General features: G+C 39.3%; 2 long non-coding RNA genes across 4 annotated transcripts; one reads left to right on the top strand and one right to left on the bottom strand.

Annotated features, from left to right (window-relative positions):
- Nucleotides 1-70: 70 nt before the first annotated feature.
- Nucleotides 71-5,594, bottom strand: LOC126770982 (uncharacterized). Of its 3 annotated transcripts, XR_007669502.1 has the most exons (5): nucleotides 3,643-3,762; nucleotides 3,538-3,558; nucleotides 3,309-3,451; nucleotides 886-2,959; nucleotides 71-644 (listed from the first exon to the last, which is right to left on the bottom strand). It is a non-coding gene; the product is annotated as an uncharacterized LOC126770982 (long non-coding RNA). The 3 variants fall into 3 exon arrangements; XR_007669501.1 differs by having other exon boundaries at nucleotides 3,309-3,558; nucleotides 3,643-3,764; XR_007669503.1 differs by lacking the exons at nucleotides 3,309-3,451; nucleotides 3,538-3,558; nucleotides 3,643-3,762 and adding an exon at nucleotides 5,523-5,594.
- On the top strand, nucleotides 3,865-19,818 carry LOC126770981 (uncharacterized). The gene is made up of 3 exons (XR_007669500.1): nucleotides 3,865-4,139; nucleotides 19,322-19,419; nucleotides 19,690-19,818. It is a non-coding gene; the product is annotated as an uncharacterized LOC126770981 (long non-coding RNA).
- Nucleotides 19,819-20,275: the final 457 nt, after the last annotated feature.

The following is a 20,275-nucleotide window of genomic DNA, read 5'->3' as shown; positions in this document are numbered from 1 at the left end:
AAGTTCACTTCCGTATAAATGTACTATATTTGAAAAGGTAAATTAATGTTTTCAAATATATTTACCCACGTACAGACCTCCACAAAAGTCGATTAGTGCTAAGATCATGTTTTTAAGTATATCAATGGGCAAATCTCGACAAATGTCCGTTATTAATTGTAATAACGCAAACGTTTAATACATGTAATAAAATAATGAATGGTGCCATGGCTGCTTCATTAGCTTAGTGACTGGCTTGTGAGGCTGTAAATCCTGAGTTCTAGTCTCAGTAAATAGTTATCGCATTTTTCCGTCACGATACTCTCAAAAGAAGCGTGGAATAGGGACGTTGGTAGTAAACACTCTCGAGCCTCGAGAGAGTGTGCACACCCTAATGCACTTTAATATGTCCTGTGGAGTTTTTTCTTTAAATTAAAAAATAATTATACTTTATTCATTATGTTTGTCAGTTCAACATAAAGCTCGTATATACTTTGTGTGAAGATGACCCAAGCAGAACCTATCTTCTAATGAATATTAATATATTTTCGAATTTACGATTCATTTTAATTATTAAACTTTGGCCCTGCCCGAAGAGCCCAACTAGCCTAACTATCAGAATTTGCAATTCGATGGTTCCAGTCGGCCGAGCTTGGCGCTAGATTCTGAAAATGCAAAACAGACTTTTCATTAAATCTGTTGATTAAAAGCGTTTATATTATCAGCTTACAGCTTACCCTTTTAAATAATAATTTATTGTTTTTCAAATAAAAATAATTAGAGCCAGAGGTCCAGATAGAAAAGATCTTAATTGAAGATAATTGATTCAAATCGTCGACGTTTTAACAAAGTACTATTCTAATATAATATGTGTAAAAACATTTTTAATAACAAGCCTGTACATACTGTGTCTATACGTTTGATCATCAAGGAGATTCGTCTGCCAGTCTTGGGTATAGAATCAGGTCACAATTACAATAAATGCATTGTCATCGGTACTCGAACAACATTTAAAAATTCAAAACTGTGGGATAAGAGGGATCCACTTCCTTATTCAGCTTGCAAGACAATTCATGAAACTAACGAATATTTCAAGGTTATAATATTAAATATATTAATAATAAAAGCTTGTTATAAAAAAATAACAATTGATAACATACAACACGAATGCTTAAAGTATAAATGTACATATATATAAATATATGACTATATGTGACACTTGTTATCAGTAATCAACATTAGAGTATACACAAATATATTCAAAATTTTTTAATTTCGATTTCAGGTCATCATGTCTCACAATTTCAACACTTACACATCGACGACCAGGGATATAAATAACAACAATATATACCAGAGGGGTACGACGCAAGGATACGGTGGTCGATGTTGCACGAAATGCGACGACAACAGCAACTATAAGGTAAAGATCAAAAGTACAGTTTGTAAATACTTGTTTAGTTTTCAGTAAGTCCGTTTCGATAGCACCCGGTCATCTTATCGCTAATCTTCAATAAATAATTATTGGTGTGTTCTATTTTAACCATGAGCCAGTAATTACAGGCACACGGGACATAACATCTTAGTTCCCAAGGTTGGTGGCACATAGGCGTTTTAAGGAGTGGTTGTTGTTTCTTGCATCGCCGGTGTCTGTCTGTTGCTTGGAGCAAGGTATAATATGATTCGCAGATATTTTTATTATTTCCTATTTATCAATTTATTAATATAAATCAAATGCTTTAAAACATTAAAATAATAATATCCTGGGACATTATTCACAGACGGCCATCTGATCCCAAACTAAGCAGAGCTTGTACTATTGAAACCAGACAACTGATATACAACATATACTATTTTTCTTTTGTAAATACATACTTATATACATAATTAAATAATAATAATTACACCCAGACTCAGGACAAACAGACATGTTAATGCACACAAATGTTTGTCCTGGGTGGGAATCGAACTCACAACTTTCGGCGTAAAAGGCAAATATCTATCAAACAGGCCAACCTGCCCTTCAAAAAAAGATAAAGCTTATTTCATAACGCAATATATAGCTAGCAAAAAGCGAGTTATTATCATTCGTTGATTTCCTTGTAGGATAAATTTAGTTCTACGTAGCTGACTATGTCTTCCATTCGAATTAATATTCAATATTTATATAATATTTATTAAGAGGCAATAATGCCAGCGTCTTCGGTACAATGGCTTAGGACAATATTTTAGACGGCGTGTATTATTTTGTATTTATTTACGTGTACTCTTATAATGTTTTTTATTAATTTAATTATGTTTGTTAAAATATGCGTTCGATGCGACCTCAATTCAAGGGATTATATCGAGGCTGTTATCAAAACAGCTTCAAGGAAACTCGGGGTTCTGAACAAAGTCCGGCGTTTTTTCACGCCACAGCAACTGCTCCTGTTATACAAAACGCAGGTGCGGTCTTGCGTTGAATATTGCTCGCACCTTTGGGATGGCTCCGCTAAGTACCTACTGGAGGCCTTGGATCGGTTGCAACGACGTGCGATTCGCATTATCGACGACGCAAAGGTCGCTAACACCATCGAGCCTTTGCAATTGCGTCGAGGAATAGCAGCGCTAAGCGCTTTCTGTAGAATTTATCACGGCGAGTGCTCTGAGGAATTAATCTCTCTCATTGCCGCTTCCCCTTTCCTTCACAAATCTACGCGTGCTGGCTCTCGATGTCATCGCCTTACTGTGACATCAATTCCATCGCGCACGAAGAAATTTGGCAACTCTTTTCTTTGTCACACCACTAAAAAATGGAATTCTTTACCAGCACACGTGTTGCCCTTCTCTTATAACCTGGGTTCCTTCAAACGAGGCGTGAAGAGGCATCTTGCGTGCAGGCAAGGCGGGGGCGGCTAGTGCAGAACATTCTCGACTTTACTAGCCGTCGTTGCGTTTGGACTCCACTATAACTTACCATCAGGTGGAGTGGAGTCATTTGCTATTCCGGAATATATAAAAAAAAAAATTAAATTACTTTTGCAATTAAAGTTAAAAAAATAATAATATTAAGATATTTTACATTAAATTATATTAAAATATACTTTATTCAAGGAGGCTATTGCGAGTATTTTTCGAGATCAAATTAAATTTAAGGCTACAACAAGTTCGAACGATTTCGACACTCAAAAGTATACGAGTAGATTATGGGCGAGAATGTCAATCTTTGTACAGAATAACAATTTCTACGAGAACTTTTAACACTTGTAATTAAAGAATATTTGTGTATATAATGGAATTATTTAATGCCGACGTTTATTAATTCTGTTATACAGTATATATGTATATACCTCCACAATTAGACACTTCCCTTTCGTGTATCCAATTTTAATGATAAATCGAATTCATATATTATCTCCATATGTTTTTCTTGTTTTAATTGCCTTTCAAAAACGAAATCGACAATCCGACAGGCTGCGGTTATTGTGATTCCCTTTTAAAAAATTAAATTATAATATAGCTCAAAATGTGATCACATCAGCAATCTAAATTAAAGCGGGTGAAACTCTATTTATATACCAGTATTATATTCTAAAACCTCTGAAATGGTTAACACAAAAAAGTTAATTTTTTTATGTTAATTTCATTTATGTATTTGCAACATGAAAATAAGTAAGTACGTACCCAAGCTGATTTTATTGTAATTAATTACAATATTACAATATATTAGTATATTTTACATTAAAAAATCAATCGTAACATAAACCAATTAGCAAACCGTATTCAACTATTTTAAGATTATTTTATTTAACTGCATTGAACAATCGTTACAATCTCTAGTCTCAATTTTTAATCATAATAAAATTTGTTATCACCAAAAAGAATCAATCATTCATTTCGATTTTTCAGACCAGTCGAATTTCCATTTCAATAAACATTTAGGATATTAAATGTACAATCATTTTAAATACCTACTAAAGAGTATTTATCCAATATTTACTATCCGATAAAGTGGCCATTCGATCCCTTTTAACCGTTGAATGTAAACCAGGACGATAGCGATTCGACATACTCAGAAGCATCGTCGAGGGATCAGAATAACAACAATCCATCTTTTTGCCCGAAGACTACGGTGGTCGAAGGTACTCGCCGTCCAGCGTCTCCGACAAAAAAAATATAAGGTAAAGATCAACAGTACGGTTTATAAATACTACTTACTTAAATACTTGTTTAGTTTTCAGTAAGTCCGGTTCGATAGCACCCGGTCATCTTATCGCTAATCTTCAATAAATAATTATTGCTGTGTTCTATTTTAACCATGAGCCAGTAATTACAGGCACACGGGACATAACATCTTAGTTCCCAAGGTTGGTGGTACATAGGCGTTTTAAGGAGTGGTTATTGTTTCTTGCATCGCCGGTGTCTGTCTGTTGCTTGGAGCAAGGTATAATATGATTCGCAGATATTTTTATTATTCCCTATTTATCAATTTATTAATATAAATCAAATGCTTTAAAACATTAAAATAATAAATAATAATACATAATTAAATAATAATAATTACACCCAGACTCAGGACAAACAGGCATGTTCATGCACACAAATGTCTGTCCTGGGTAGGCATTGAACCCACAACCTTCGGCGTGAAAAGCATGTATCTACCAAACAGACCAACCAGCCCTTCAAAAAAAAGATAAAGTTTATTTCATAATGCAATGTATGGCTAGCAAAAAAGCGAGGAATTAGCATTCGTTGATTTCTTGATTTCCTTGTAGGATAAATTTAGTTCTATGTAGCTGACTATGTCTTCCATTTGAATTAATATTCAATATTTATATAATATTTATTAAGAGGAAATAGTGCCAGTGTCTTCCGTAAAAGCCGAGATGGCCTAGTGGATAGAACGCGTGAATTTTAACCGACGATCGTTGATTCAAACCCGGGCAAGCACCACTGAATTTTCATGTGCTAAATTTGTGATTATAATTCATCTCGTGCTTGACGGTAAAGGAAAACATCGTGAGGAAACCTGCATGTGTCTAATTTCATTGAAATTATGCCAAATGTGTATTCTACCAACCCGCATTGGAGCAGCGTGGTGGAAAAAGCTCTAAACCTTCTCCTCAAAAAGGGAGAGGAGGTCTTAGCCCAGCAGTGGGATATTAACAGGCTGTTACTGTACTTCGGTACAATGCCTCAGGACAATCTTTTTGACGGCGTATATTGTTTTGTTTTTATTTTAGTTTTAGTGTACTCTTATATTATTTTTTTATTAATTTAATTACGTTTGTTAAAATAGATTAAATTATTTTTGCAATTAAGTATAAATAAGTAGTATTTTCAAGATCAAATTAAATTTAAGGCTAAAACAAGTTCGAACGATTTCGACGATCAAAAGTATACGAGTAGATTAAGGGCGAGAATGTCAATCTTTGTACAGAATAACAGTTTCTGCGAGAACTTTTAATACTTGTAATTAAAGAATATTTGTGTATATAATGGAATTAATTAATTATTTAATGCCGACGTTTATTAATTCTGTAATACAGTATGTATGTATATACCTCCACAGTTAGACACTTCCCTTTCGTGTATCCAATTTTAATGATAAATCGAATCCATATATTATCTCCATATGTTTTTCTTTTTTTATTTGCCGTTTTCAAAAACGAAATCGACAATCTGATAGGCTGGGGTTATTGTGATTCACTTTTAAAAAATTAAATTACAATATAGCTCAAAATGTGATCACATTAACAATCTAAATTAAAGCGGGTGAAACTCTATTTATATACCAGTATTATATTCTTAAACCTCTAAAATATCATACATCATATACATGTCAACAGCCAATCATTGTCCACTGCTGAACATAGGCCTCTCCCAAGGTGCGCCAAAACTCCCTGTCCTCCGCCTTCCGCATCCAGTTGGTGCCCGCCACCTTCTTAAGGTCATCGGTTCACCTGGCTGGAGGGCGCCCTACGTTGCACTTGCCGATCCGCGGTCTCCACTCTAGGACTCGTCTGCTCCAACGGTCATCGGTACATACGTGACCAGCCCACTGCCACTTCAGCCTGCTAATTTTGCAAGCTATGTCGATGACTCCGGTTCTTTTCCGGATAATCTCATTTCTGATCTTATCCTTCAAAGATACTCTGAGCATAGCTTGCTCCATAACACGCTGAGCGACTTTGAATTTGTGGACTAGTCCCGCCGTTAGTCGTTTCGGCATCGTATGTCATGGCAGGTAAGACGCATTGGTTGAATACTTTCGTCTTCAAACATTGCGGTATAGACGACTTGAGGATTTGACGAAGCTTTCCAAATGCTGCCCATCCCAAGCGAATTCTTCGATCGGCTTCCTTCTCGAAGTTGTACCTACCGACTTGTATTATCTGTCCTAGGTAGGTATATTCACTAACAACTTCGAGAGGTTTCCCATCGACGTATTGCCTATTGAACATGACCTTGGTCTTGTCCAAGTTCATACCGAGACCGACACATCGGGAAGACTCGCCTAGGCTACGCAGCATTTCGGTGAGTTGTTCCAGCGACTCTGCTATGATGACGATATCATCGGCAAATCGAAGGTGTGATATGTACTCGCCGTTTACATTGACTCCATACCCAGTCCAATCCAGCGTCTTGAAAACGTCTTCCAACGCGTTGATGAACAGTTTCGGGGATATTACATCCCACTGTCTCATCCCTCTGCGCAGTTGGATCGCCTTCGTCTTACAGTCCTGGATGTGGACAGTCATTGTAGCGGCGTTGTACAGACATCTCAGTACCTCGATATATCTCTAGTCGATATGACATCTCTGCGATGAGTCGAGCACTGCCCAGGTTTCGATGGAGTCGAAGGACATACACAGTGGCTGATTGTACTCTTCGGTCTTCTGACTCAGGAGGGAGATTGGTCTGTAGTTTTTCAAGAGGGTTTTATCACCTTTCTTAAAAACAGTACCACCTCACTCCCGCTCCACGTTTCCGGGTTCTTGCCATGCTGGATGACGGAATTAAACAGGCTTGCTGGCTCTTTTAGGACCGGAGTCCCGCCTGCAACTCTGTTGTGATTCCGTCATCTCCTGGAGCTTTGTTGTTTTTAAGCTGTTCTAGAGCCGCCCTAATCTCGCCTTGGTCAACGACTGGGAGCTCCTCGGAGTAATGGCGTCTATGAGGGGCGCGCTTTTTTTATATATATATTCGCCGGGAGGGTAAATGACTACTCCACCTGATGGTAAGTGGTAGTAGAGTCCAAACGCGACGACGGCCAGTACAGACGGGAAAAACGTTCTGCACTAGCCGCCTTCGCCTTGCCGGTCCGCAAGATGCCTCTTCACGCCTCGTTTGAAGGGTTGTACGAGGAGGGGAACACGTGAGCTGGTAAGGAATTCCATTTTTTGGAAGTGCGACAAAGAAAGGAGTTGCCAAATTTCTTTGTGCGCGATGGAATTGATGTCACAGTTGGGCGGTGACATCGAGAACCAGCTTGCGTGGACTTAAGAAGGAAGGGGGAAGTAGGAATTAAAGAGAATAATTCCTCAGAGCACTCGCCGTGATACAGTCGATAGAAAGCGCTCAGCGCTGCTATCTCTCGACGCAATTGTAAAGGTTCGAGGGTGTTTGTGACCTTTACGTCGCGAATAATGCGGATCGCACGTCGCTGCAACCGATCCAAGGTCTCCAGTAGGTACTTAGCGGAGCCATCCCAAAGGTGCGAGCAATATTCAACGCAAAACCGTACCTGTGTTTTGTATAACAGGCACAGTTGTTGTGGCGTGAAAAAACGCCGCACCTTGTTCAGAACTCCGAGTTTCCGAGAAGCTGTTTTTATAACAGCCTCGATGTAATCCCTTGGACTAAGGTCGCAGCGAACGTCAATCCCCAGCATGGTGATTTTGCTTTGTATCACCAGCAGAGTACCACAGAGGGAGGGAAGAGGGGAAAATGTTGACTTTTTCGCTGTGAGAGCGCATACCTGTGTTTTCTTGGCATTAAACTCAAAAAGATTATCAGAGCCCCATTTGACGATGAGCTCTAATGTCCTATCGAGTTCAATGACAAGATTCTTCCGCCTCTCCTCAATTTCCGCTCGCCCAGCCACTGCGCGTCCGTGGTATCCACCATGCACTGTACTATCGTCTGCATAGCAATGTATGTTCCCAAGAGAGAGCATATCATTGATATGTAAAAGAAAGAGTGTGGGAGATAGCACAGATCCCTGGGGACCCCAGTATTCACTACATAGAATTGTGTAGCGCAAACATCAACTAAAACACAGACTTGGTTTTGTCGGACGCGGCCTTTTTTTTGTCGCTGGAAAAACGCATTACGCGTTTCCCCCACGGGAACAGTCGGGGGGTATGTGGGGCTCGCCGACGTCGTAGGCGCCGAGTGCGCCCCGGACAACGGAATACCAACTAAAAAACCAGCGGTACCCTTTCCCTCATAACAAGGAGCACCACGGGATCGCTTGCGCATGCTACCACGACGCACTTACGGGCAGCCTGCCTATGCAGGCCCCCATTCTCTAGAGGAATTACCAGGGTACTAAGAACCTAGGGGGGTCCCGGCGACGCCTATTGTGGCGGAGGGAGAAGGTGCGCATAGCGCCTCATTCTTCTCCCCGGCCTTCTTCGGCGGAGCAGGTTTGCAGCGTCGTCCTTTTCCCGCTCCCGCTCCGGTACTTACCGAAGCAGCCGTGTCCGGCAAGTACCTGCGTCAACCTAAACGAGCCTCGTTTTCTTTTGACCCAGCGACTGAAGTGGGGACGTACTGCCTCCACTGTCGCCAGACCCGCTGTGGGGGACCTCAGATCCTCCTCCCATCGGGCTATCAGGGCTTGCTGGGCTAGAGCCCTGATCCGCCCGACATGCGCTTTGTCAGACGCGGCCTCCCAAACTTGAGAGCGAACACTTTCGATCCCCAATTTTGCTCAATCGCAGCCTTGATGGCACGGGTATTGGAGCATCGGCGATCGCGTCGCGTCAACGTTTTTATTGTTCGATTTAAGGCCTTATCTGACGCGGTGAATTTGAAGTTCCCTTTCGAACTTTTCGGAGCCTTGAGCAGCTTGGAGCATGGTAGGTCGGAGAGTAGACCTCATCATTCTCGATCTTTCGGCTTTGAAGTCGATATTTAGAGTGCCTCGAACCAAGCGGTGATCACTTCCGATATTAAGCCTGTTGATCACAAACATCTCTAAATATGTGCCTTTTATTAAAAATTATTAAGTCTATCTTATTCCTTGTCACGTTATCGGGTGAAATGGTTAACACAAAAAAAGCTAAAAATTTTTATGTTAATTTTATTTATGTATTTGCACATATAAATAAATAATATACGTACACAAGCAGATTTTTTATAATTCAGTACAATATTACAATATTATTTTATTTATACAATAAAAAATCAATCGTGACATAAACCAAGTAGCAAAATGTATTCAACTATTTTTAGATTATTTTACTTAACTTCATTGAACAATCGATACAATCTCTAGTCTCAATTTTTAATCATAATAAAATTCGTTATCACCAGAAAAGAAAAGTATCTGGCTCACTTCATCTCAATCAATTATTCATTTCGATTTATCAGACCAGTCGAATTTCCATTTCAATAAACATTTAGGATAATAAATGTTAAATACCAAAGAGTATTTATCCAATATTGACTATCTGATAAAGTGGCCATTCGATCCCTTTAAACCGTTGAAGGTAAGCCAGGTTATGATAAATTAGATTTATATAAACCCCCAGTGCACGAGGCTTATATGATTACCATCGATTTTCAATGTTTCCATGTTGTTGTGTTCATGTTCTGTGTAATATACCAACCCGCATTGGAGCCGTGTGGTGGAATAAGCTCCAAAACCTTCTTCTCAAAAAGGGTGTGGAGGCCTTTTTAACAGGCTGTTACTGATAATACTGATAATAACTTCGAGCAATATTTCTGGTAGATGAAGTCATTAATTAATTATCCTGAAATGATAGTTACACACCATATTTATAAGTACAGTTAAGAAAATTCGTCGTCTGCCGATCCTCATCCAGTGCTGGACATAGGCGTCCCGAGTTCATCAGTCCACCTGGCTAGAGGGCGCCCTACGCTGCGTTTTTGCCAATCCGCAGTCTCCACTATAGGACTCGACTGCTCTAAAAGCCATCGCGCCTTTGACATATGTAACGAGCCCACTTTCATTTCAGTCCGCTAATTTTACAAGCTATTTTATGTTGGTAGCTCTGGTTTTTCTTTGGATAATCTAATTTCTGATTTTCTCCTTTAAAAGTAATCCGAGGATAGCTCACTACATAGCATACTGAGCAACCTTGAATTTGTGGAGTTTTCCTAAGTACTATCCCGTTAACATACCTATTCTACCAAAGGCTCCTCTTCTCTTATGATTGGATCTTATTCCACCAGTTCCAGTGGAAAAATTCCAGTGCGATTTAATGGACAATTTAAAGGAAATACTGCTAGCATTCTTGCTACCATTCCACATGGTGTGTTTTGTTCGATAATTATTTTGTTTTTAATGTAATTAAAACGTTCTTTTAAATACTACTAGAATAACGTATATTTTGATTTTCGAATATTAAAATACTAAAAATTTACTCTGGATAACGATCATCATATTCATTTGATCAGAGAAACAGATCGGTTCCCAAAAATCCGCATTACATAAAAGTGTAAAGTCCAAACGAATGTATCGACGGCCATTGCTCGCTTAAAATATTCCAAGTATTGAGTTCGTGTATAATATTGGTATGTTGCACTTTGCAATTACCTGTCAATCTTGCAACCTGATTCTGTTGCGTTACAAAGTTTGTAATTATTAAATGTGGAGCGACATCATCAGCGTTATTCAAGTAAAATTTACCTACAAGTAAAAAATTCATATAAAGTACTTTACGATGTTAGTTAACATATTTCAATTTCATTATTGTAAACAAGCTTTACGCGTAAGTTCGATCACTGTTTGAGACTTTAAACGTATTTAAATTTAAAGAAAAAAAAATCCCATAATGTAAACGGGCAAGTGTGTCGTAACAGCCTGTTAATTTCCCACTGCTGGGCTAAAGCCTTATCTCCCTTTTGAGGAAAAAGTTGACTACGAACTGTTGCTTAGTGTTAAATTCATTAAATATAGTTCAATTTACATGAAATTACCTGATTAAAGTTTATTCAAACCAAATATTGGGTTCTCTTCAAAATGTTATACTTCAATGTCAGTAGTACGAGCTGGACGAAATCTATGTCATATGAATATCTATGCATATGACATAGATTTTTATATTCCATGTTCTAACTACTCTCCTATATTCCACAATACAAATAATTCATCTTTAATATATATTTGTTTATAATACAATACTATTCTATTTAACTAGTCATATGTAGATATTCAACTTCACCAACATGCTAATTTTTTTTTTCACAATTACTTAATGAATTTATAGGTTTATTTTCGATTTTCCAATGACGTCACTTCAATTCAAAGTTTATTTTTACATAGTTTATTATTTTAGTTCATAGTTCTGCAATTTGAATCGGCTTTACATTAATTTTTATTTATATACATATATATTTCTTAATTTGATATAAAACAAATTAGTCATTTAATAAAAGCTAAGTGAAATCAATAAAGAAATAATCGAAAAACTTTCGCAATCAACTTGTAAAGCGTTTTAAAAATATCGTTGAATCAATAAAACCGTTCCGATATTCAGAATCGTTATTAAATTCCGATTATTCGGTAACAGTTTTGCAATCCTTAATCTCAAATTTAAAAATGCATGCAATGGAACGTTATTAATTTTATATCAACTTTTATGTATAATCCGAGGATGATGATGCGAAAAGTAACAGTATACGAGATGTTTAGCTTCTCACGTAATATGCTAGGAGTCACGTAGTCCAAGCTGAAGTGCAGATAATAGTATAGTGGGATACAAATGTATGGGACCTGCCTCCCAATCGAAGATAATAATTGAAATAGCACTAGTTAAACTAAATATTTCTAAATCAGGTAGGCTAGACATTTGTTGTTTTGTATTAATAATAAAAATAATTACCATTATAGTAATTATTCGTGTTTCTAGTAAAATCTTAACTTCTTAGTATTACAAAAAGGGTTAAATGTAAATGTTTCTCTAGAACTTGACTGAAATTAATCACATGCAGGTTGCCTCGTGATGTTTTCCTTCACCGCCGACCTTTCTTGGACTAGAACTTAAAATTCCAATGTGAACTGTCAAGTAGTAGAAAAAGTTCAGTTGTTCTAGAATACCGCTTTAAGTTTTTGAATTTTGAAACGCTTAAGACCAAACTGTAAATTTTCTTCTATGCATAAAAGTTTGGTTAAGTCAGTTAAGTTTTGCGAGAATGTTTGCAAATTGTAATTTGTACACTCGTCCCATCCCAAAAACAAAACCAGCAACATTCAATGTTGTTAGGTTAGTAAAAGTTGTACCTCGAGCATTTTCAAAGTATTAGTCAGAAAAATACTTGGAGCAAAAAACGACAGCCCAAATTCTAGAGAACAATTTTCTTAAATTCAACCCTAACTATTACGGTGGTTTACGATCTACGGGCAAACATTTACCAACACCCTAATGACCAAAGGCCTCTGAAATTCGGAACACTTGCCAAGGTGGAAAGAGACCAATAAATTCTTTTTAGTCCCTCACATGAAGGAGAACCACAATTACATGAAAATGATGGAATAAAATTTAAAATCTGCATAATAACTAGAAACTTCTCAAGAGTCCAGGTCTCATTTATATATTACATATGATAAAGATCTTTAAAGTCCTCATTACGAACTAATGGCAACTTTATATTATATTAGTGCCACTACAACTTGCTGTCGCAAAGATCGCAAAGGCCAGGTCAAGTGAATATATATTTTTTTTTAAATAAAGCGGCAAAGTATTCAGCAACAAATAATAGTATTAATATCCTGTCTAATACGTGGTGAAGTGGCTACCCTGGTCAGATGCGAGCGTTTTTAAAAGACCACAGCCAAAAAGATTTTTCGCCTCTTCAACGGTATTGCCGTTCTCCGACCTATTTTCTAAATGCCTACACGATGCGGAACTTTAAAGTTTTCAAAGAAATTCAATAAAATTCTCAAATTGGGAAATTGTTAGTTCAAATGTTTCTTTTACATGGCCGTCCTCTGCGAATTCATCGAGGACAATTTATTTTCCTGCTTTTGCAGAAAATGTTTTAAATTCTTTAACTGACATTTAAACTCCAATTAATAATGTATATGATAAAATCAAAATCAAAATATACTTACTATATTCGAGTAAGCACTTACAAGTATTTCCGAATCGTCATTTAACTGTTACAAGTCCAGCTACCTCCGATTAAGAATGCAAAGGAGAAGAATTTAAAATAAGTAACTAGTTGTTTTTTTTTTATATTTATATTACAAATTAAATCAAATCATACTAACTCCTAATCTATGATCAACCTATATATAAAAATGAATGTTTCTTTGTTTGTATGTTATCCGTGTAGTGACGGAGAAAGAATACATTTCACTGCCCCTCTCGTTCCCATGGGTGTCGTAAGAGGCGACTAAGGGATATCTGAGCGACCATCTACTCATCTGGTGGTAGGATGTTAAACATCCGCCTGGCTTGTTACCACCGTACGCATGGTGAAAAACTCGTGAAGTGGCTTGCAGCCGCGTTTCGAGGTCAGCCAGTGTACAGCCAGTGCCCGAGCGAGTATTGCCGCGATGGGTGTTGGTCCAATGGAGACGGCTGTTGAACCAATGCCGGGGGAAACTGTATTGACCTGCCAGACAGGGAGACCCGAAGAAACGGCTGTTCCGCTGGCCGCCCGTGGCATAGTACAGGGGCCCGAGTGTGCCTAACCAGCTCGCGAGGCTGCCCCACCAGGCCACGCATAGTCTCGAATGGAATACTACATTCCTAGCTCAGATCTCGACAGTAGGGGTACGCATAACCTTTGGTTAACTCGTGAATGTACCGATGCTGTATCATCTAAGCAGGTGGCATATCGCAGGTGGATCAACGGCTGCATTAGCGGGGCATCTAATATTGACTCACTGAAAGCAAACTACAATAAAAATTCCAAGTCCTGTAGAAAGGCATACACGAGAGCGGATGCACAGCGCATTGTACATATTGGTCATGACCTTGTTTCGCATCCTAGGGGCTCCCGTAGCTTCTGGCGTCTGACCAAGTCTGTGCAAAACAATTTCTGCCAACCTTCGCTGCCACCGCTCAGAAATCTGGACGGATCGCTAGCTCACAGTCCGCAGGAGAAAGCCGATCTCCTGGCTAAACTCTTTGCCGACAACTCCGTGATCGATGATTGTAGTGCGCTGCCACCAACAATACCTTCATGTGGCCACACGATGCCTGACATCAAAATCAGGCAACGTGATGTGCGTGCGGAGCTGCAATCACTTGATATACGGAAAGCTAGCGGTCCCGATGGAATACCAGCCATAGTGCTGAAGAAGTGCGCGGCGGAGCTGTCTCCTGTGTTAACGCGCCTGTTCCAACTTTCTCTCTCTTCGGGATGTGTGCCGGAGGCTTGGAGAAGAGCTAATGTGCAAGCGGTTCCCAAAAAAGGAGATCGGTCTGACCCGGCAAATTATCGACCAATAGCTATCACCTCAGTACTTTGTAAAGTGATGGAACGGATTCTAAACAACCAACTGATCCATTACCTAGAAGATCACTGTCTAATTAATGATCGTCAATACGGGTTTCGACCAAAACGGTCCACAGGTGATCTTCTAGCGTACGTAACACACCTCTGGGGTCACACGCCATCGACAAACATGGAGAATCGTTAGCTGTCAGCCTCGATATCTCCAAGACTTTCGACAGGGTCTGGCACAGAAGTCTTCTCTCCAAGCTGCCGGCATATGGTCTGCCTGCTCAGCTATGCACCTGGATTGCCAGCTTCCTACACAAGCGTAGCCTTCGTGTTTTAGTTGATGGTTGCGCTTCACAATTCTATGTAGTGAATGCTGGGGTCCCCCAGGGATCTGTGCTATCTCCCACACTCTTTCTTTTGCATATCAATGATATGCTCTCTCTTGGGAACATACATTGCTATGCAGACGATAGTACAGTGCATAGTGGATACCACGGACGTGCAGTGGCTGGGCGAACGGAAATTGAGGAGAGGCGGAAGGATCTTGTCATTGAACTCGATAGGACATTAAAGCTCATCGCCAAATGGGGCTCTGATAATCTTTTTGAGCTTAATGCCAAGAAAACACAGGTATGCGCTCTCACAGCGAAAAAGTCAGCATTTTCCCCCTCTTCCCTCCCTCTATGGTACTCCGCTGGTGATACTAAGCAAAATCGCCATGCTGGGGATTGACGTACGCTGCTACCTTAGTCCAAGGGATTACATCGAGGCTGTTATAAAAACAACTTCACGGAAACTCGGAGTTTTGAACAAGGTGCGGCGTTTTTTCACGCCACAACAACTGTGCCTGCTGTACAAAACACAGATACGGTCTTGCGCGGAATATTGCTCGCACCTTTGGGATGGCTCCCCTAAGTATCTACTGGAGGCCTTGGACCGGTTGCAGCGACGTGTTGTACGCATTATTGGCGACGTAAAGGTCACAAACATCCTTGAACCTTTTGCGTCGTGAGATAGCAGCACTGAGCGCTTTCTATCGACTGTATCACGGCGAGTGCTCTGAGGAATTATTCTCTCTAATTCCTGCTTCCCCCTTCCTTCTTAAGTCCACTCGAGCTGGTTCTCGATGTCACCGCCTAACTGTGACATCAATTCCATCGCGAACAAAGAAATTTGGCAACTCCTTTCTTTGTCGCACTTCCAAAAAATGGAATTCCTTACCAGCTCACGTGTTCCCCTCCTCTTACAACCCGGGTTCCTTCAAACGAGGCGTGAAGAGGCATCTTGCGGGCCGGCAAGGCGAAGGCGGCTAGTGCAGAACGTTTTTCCCCTCTGTACTGGCCGTCGTCGCGTTTGGACTCTACTACCACTTACCATCAGGTGGAGTAGAGTCATTTGCCCTCCCGGCGAATATAAAAAAAGTTCCTAAACCATTAATATTGGGCTAAACCTCTTTACAGTTATTGTTGACAATTACACAAAGATTTTACGGTGGTATTCACTTTTCATCAGGTATCCCCTTCTACTCTAAAATTGCTTTGCTATTAAAAGAGTACATCATGATTATAGCGGTAACGCGATCATCTGTGTTCAAAAATATGATGAATAATAAATGCTTGCAAGTCCGACTGTTTCGTGTTTTCTATTCCCCAGAATAAAAGCGGGAGTACTTTTTTGTTAGACAGGGTTATAAATTAGAATCAGTTATATTAAAATCGAGTTAAATTCAAAGGTGCCTTCGGTCTTAGATCGATATTAATGTCGCCATAATTTTAATTTTTTCTCATTAAGCACACCTGTTATACTCTTATTATATGAATGGATTACGATTTTATCTAAAAATATGTTAGCGTAATCTGGTAACATATACTATAAAGTGTATCTATAAGGTACCGCTGGTTTTTTAGTGGGTATTCCGGCGCACTTAGCGCCGTTGAGTATCACATAACACCCCACTTCATATGGGTGAAACGCGTAAATGCATTTTGCCGGCGAGAAATCGCGGTTTATATATATTTGTACAATCATAATTGTTTCGAATAAACGTCTTCTCAGTTATGATCAAAAACGACAAAAAATGTACTATTGTTTTCTTAACAAGTTTTTAATTATGTCTGAGAGTATATTACATAACATTATTATGATATAACCCATTGATCAATAGCGGTGCTGTGTTCCGCGTTACTATTAACGTCGACTAATATGTTAAGCTGTAATAAAACAGGCACTTATAATTGTACAGTCCAAATAAAATTCGAAAGTGTTCGCTCGTAAGTTTGGGAGGCCGCGTCTTACAAAACTTAAAACTGAAAATCGTGGAGTCGTTTCCTCTAGGCCTGAGATTGACGGAGAAGTAGAGTGGTTTTATGGGCAGTTGTTCTCTTCAAGAACGGATAAACCCGTGGGAATTAGTATTGATGACCAGCGCGCCCCTCTTACGCACCATTACTCCGAGGAGCTCCCGGTCGTTGACCAAGGCGAGATTAGGGCGGCTCTAGAACAGCTTAAAAACAACAAAGCTCCGGGAGATGACGGAATCACAACAGAGTTGCTTAAGGCAGGCGGGACTCCGGTCCTGAAAGAGCTAGCAAGCCTCTTTAATTCCGTCATCCAACATAGCAAGACCCCGGAAACGTGGAGCGGGAGTGAGGTGGTACTGTTTTTCAAGAAAGGTGACAAAACCCTCTTGAAAAACTACAGACCAATCTCCCTCCTGACTCACGTGTATAAGCTGTTCTCAAGAGTCGTCACGAACCGTCTCGCCAGACGACTTGAGGAGTTCCAGCCCCCAGAGCAAGCCGGCTTTCGATCAGGCTACAGCACCGTGGACCACATCAACAATCAGCCGCTGTGTGATTGTATGGCATTTGTGGACTACGAGAAAGCCTTCGACTCCATCGAAACCTGGGCAGTGCTCGACTCATTGCAGAGATGTCATATCGACTGAAGATATATTGAGATACTGAGATGTCTGTTCAACGCCGCTACAATAAGGACTGTAAGGCGAAGGCGATCCAACTGCGCAGCAGGGTGAGACAAAGGGGATGTAATATCCCCGAAACTGTTTACCAACGCGTTGGAAGACGTTTTCAAGACGCTGGATTGGACTGGGTATGAAGTCAATGTAAACGGCGAATATATATCACACCTTCGATTTGCCGATGATATCGTCATCATAGCAGAGTCGCTGGAACAACTCACCGAAATGCTGCGTAGCCTAGGCGAGTCTTCCCGGTGTGTCGGTCTCGGTATGAACTTGGACAAGACCAAGGTCATGTTCAATAGGCATGTCGTGCCGGGACCGATATACGTCGAGGGGAAACCTCTCGAAGTTGTTAGTGAATATACCTACCTAGGACAGATAATACAAATCGGTAGGAACAACTTCGAGAAGAAAGCCGATCGAAGAATTCGCTTGGGATGGGCAGCATTTGGCAATCTTCGTCAAGTCCTCAAGTCGTCTATACTGCAATGTTTGAAGACGAAAGTCTTCAACCAATGCGTCTTACCTGCCATGACATACGATGCCGAAATGTGGACACTAACTGCGGGACTAGTCCACAAATTCAAAGTCGCTCAGCGTGCTATAGAGCGAGCTATGCTCAGAGTATCTTTGAAGAATAAGATCAGAAATGAGATTATCCGGAAAAGAACCGGAGTCATCGACATAGCTTGCAAAATTAGCAGGCTGAAGTGGCAGTGGGCTGGTCACGTATGTACCGATGACCGTTGGAGCAGACGAGTCCTAGAGTGGAGACCACGGATCGGCAAGTGCAACGTAGGGCGCCCTCCAGCCAGGTGAACCGATGACCTTAAGAAGGTGGCGGGCACCAACTGGATGCGGAAAGCGGAGGACAGGGAGTTTTGGCGCACCTTGGGAGAGGCCTATGTTCACCAGTGGACAATGATTGGCTGTTGATATGATAAATAAAAGACGGCTGAAACCGTGCTTTCCAAACGACAGTTAACATGAATAATAACGCTGAATTATTTTTATTGTTGAATGCATTTATACGAGGTTTGAAATATGATATAACATAACTCGATTATTATCTGTAGATTTTGGATTCAAACACGGGTAACCATCATATTATGTCGCAAGAATTTCTTCCACATATATATTGTATTATATCCACATTAGAGCAGCGTGTTGAAATAAACATAAAACCTTCTCACCGTCGAGAAAAGAAGAGGCCTTAGCCTAGCTGTGAGAATTTACAACCAACACTGTGTTTAACAGCTAGTGAATATACATATGTATGTATATATATGTATACACTTCATTTTACCGTATCATCATATAGAGTATATGAGTATTTATTTTATTTATTTATTTTTTATGTGCGCCGGGATGGCAAATGACTCTACTCCACCTGATGGTAAGTGGTAGTAGAGTCCAAACGCGACGACGGCCAGTACAGTCGGGAAGGATACGGTAAAATCAATCCGTATAATGTACGATATTTAGTTTTTGAAAATTGAGACTTTATTTACAAACAATTTAGCAAGTCAATCGCAATTGATAGATGCCTTTAATCGCTATGTGACGATAATATATACCCAACTCATACGATGGTAAATAAAATCCGCCTTTGATGCGCCTTAGTCAAGTAATAAAAGTAATGATATCTCCGATGTAACAGACAGCGCAAATATTCATCACATATGTACATACTATACACACATATATAAAGACATTTATATGAATTTGCAGCAAGTGACGGCGAAAGTGCTGTTCGGCAGCGTGACTTCGATCAATGACCTCAAGCAGAAAAAGACTGGGGAGTGGCGTAAGCACTAGCGACATCTTGTGTAAGTAAGCGGAACTATTTTGATTTCATTTTGTGGCACGTTGTAGTTCTATGGCTCGGTTAAAGATGGCGCTGTAACATAAAATAAAAAACTTTAAAATCGTTATTAAATTTATAACTAGAGGACACTATATCGATTTTCTTTTATGTATATTTTTTTTTATATATATCTGCGTCTAAATAAAATTTAGAACGTACATTTTATCTTATCCAAACTTATATTACTTTTGAGTTAATTTTTTTAATGACGTGTTTTTTTTATTTGTTACAGATGTGATAAGGGCTAAGGTTGATCTCGGAAGACAGTTTTGTTGTTCTTAAAAATATATTTTTGTATTACTCTTAGATTTAGTTAAAATACTTAAATATTGTATGTCTTAAAATCAATAAATAATTGTGTAAGAAACCTTTTTTTTACTTAAAACAACAAATTTTACTATTACGTTATATATTATTTTAAATATAATCTAAGCGTAAAAGCTAAAATTACATTATTTAAAAAAAATTACGTAAAAAAAGCATAGATTGCATAAATTTTTTTTCTCTAAAGGCACGTGTAACTTAATTCACATAACAAAAGTAAGTTTTGCGTCAAAACGCGTCCAAAAAAAATAGAACTTATTTAATCAACGAAAGGCTACAACAAAATTAAAGGCTAGCTTAAACGCGTCACAATAATTGTGTATAAATATAAATATTTCATAGCTCCACCAATTTCCATAGCTCTTTCTTCTAAAATGAAGGATTTTCATACAAACATTCGTCTCCTTTTAAAAAAAATCCTTCCTTAATGCTAACCTTCAGTATAAAACGAACCCTTATGCAAACTTTCATGGTGCCCCAGTAGTTAGTTCTAT

This window comes from Nymphalis io, chromosome 9 (assembly GCF_905147045.1).
Source record: "Nymphalis io chromosome 9, ilAglIoxx1.1, whole genome shotgun sequence".
NCBI lineage: Eukaryota > Metazoa > Arthropoda > Insecta > Lepidoptera > Nymphalidae > Nymphalis > Nymphalis io.
The sequence above is the reverse complement of the archived record's forward strand: the minus strand, read 5'-3'. Positions and strand labels throughout refer to the sequence as shown.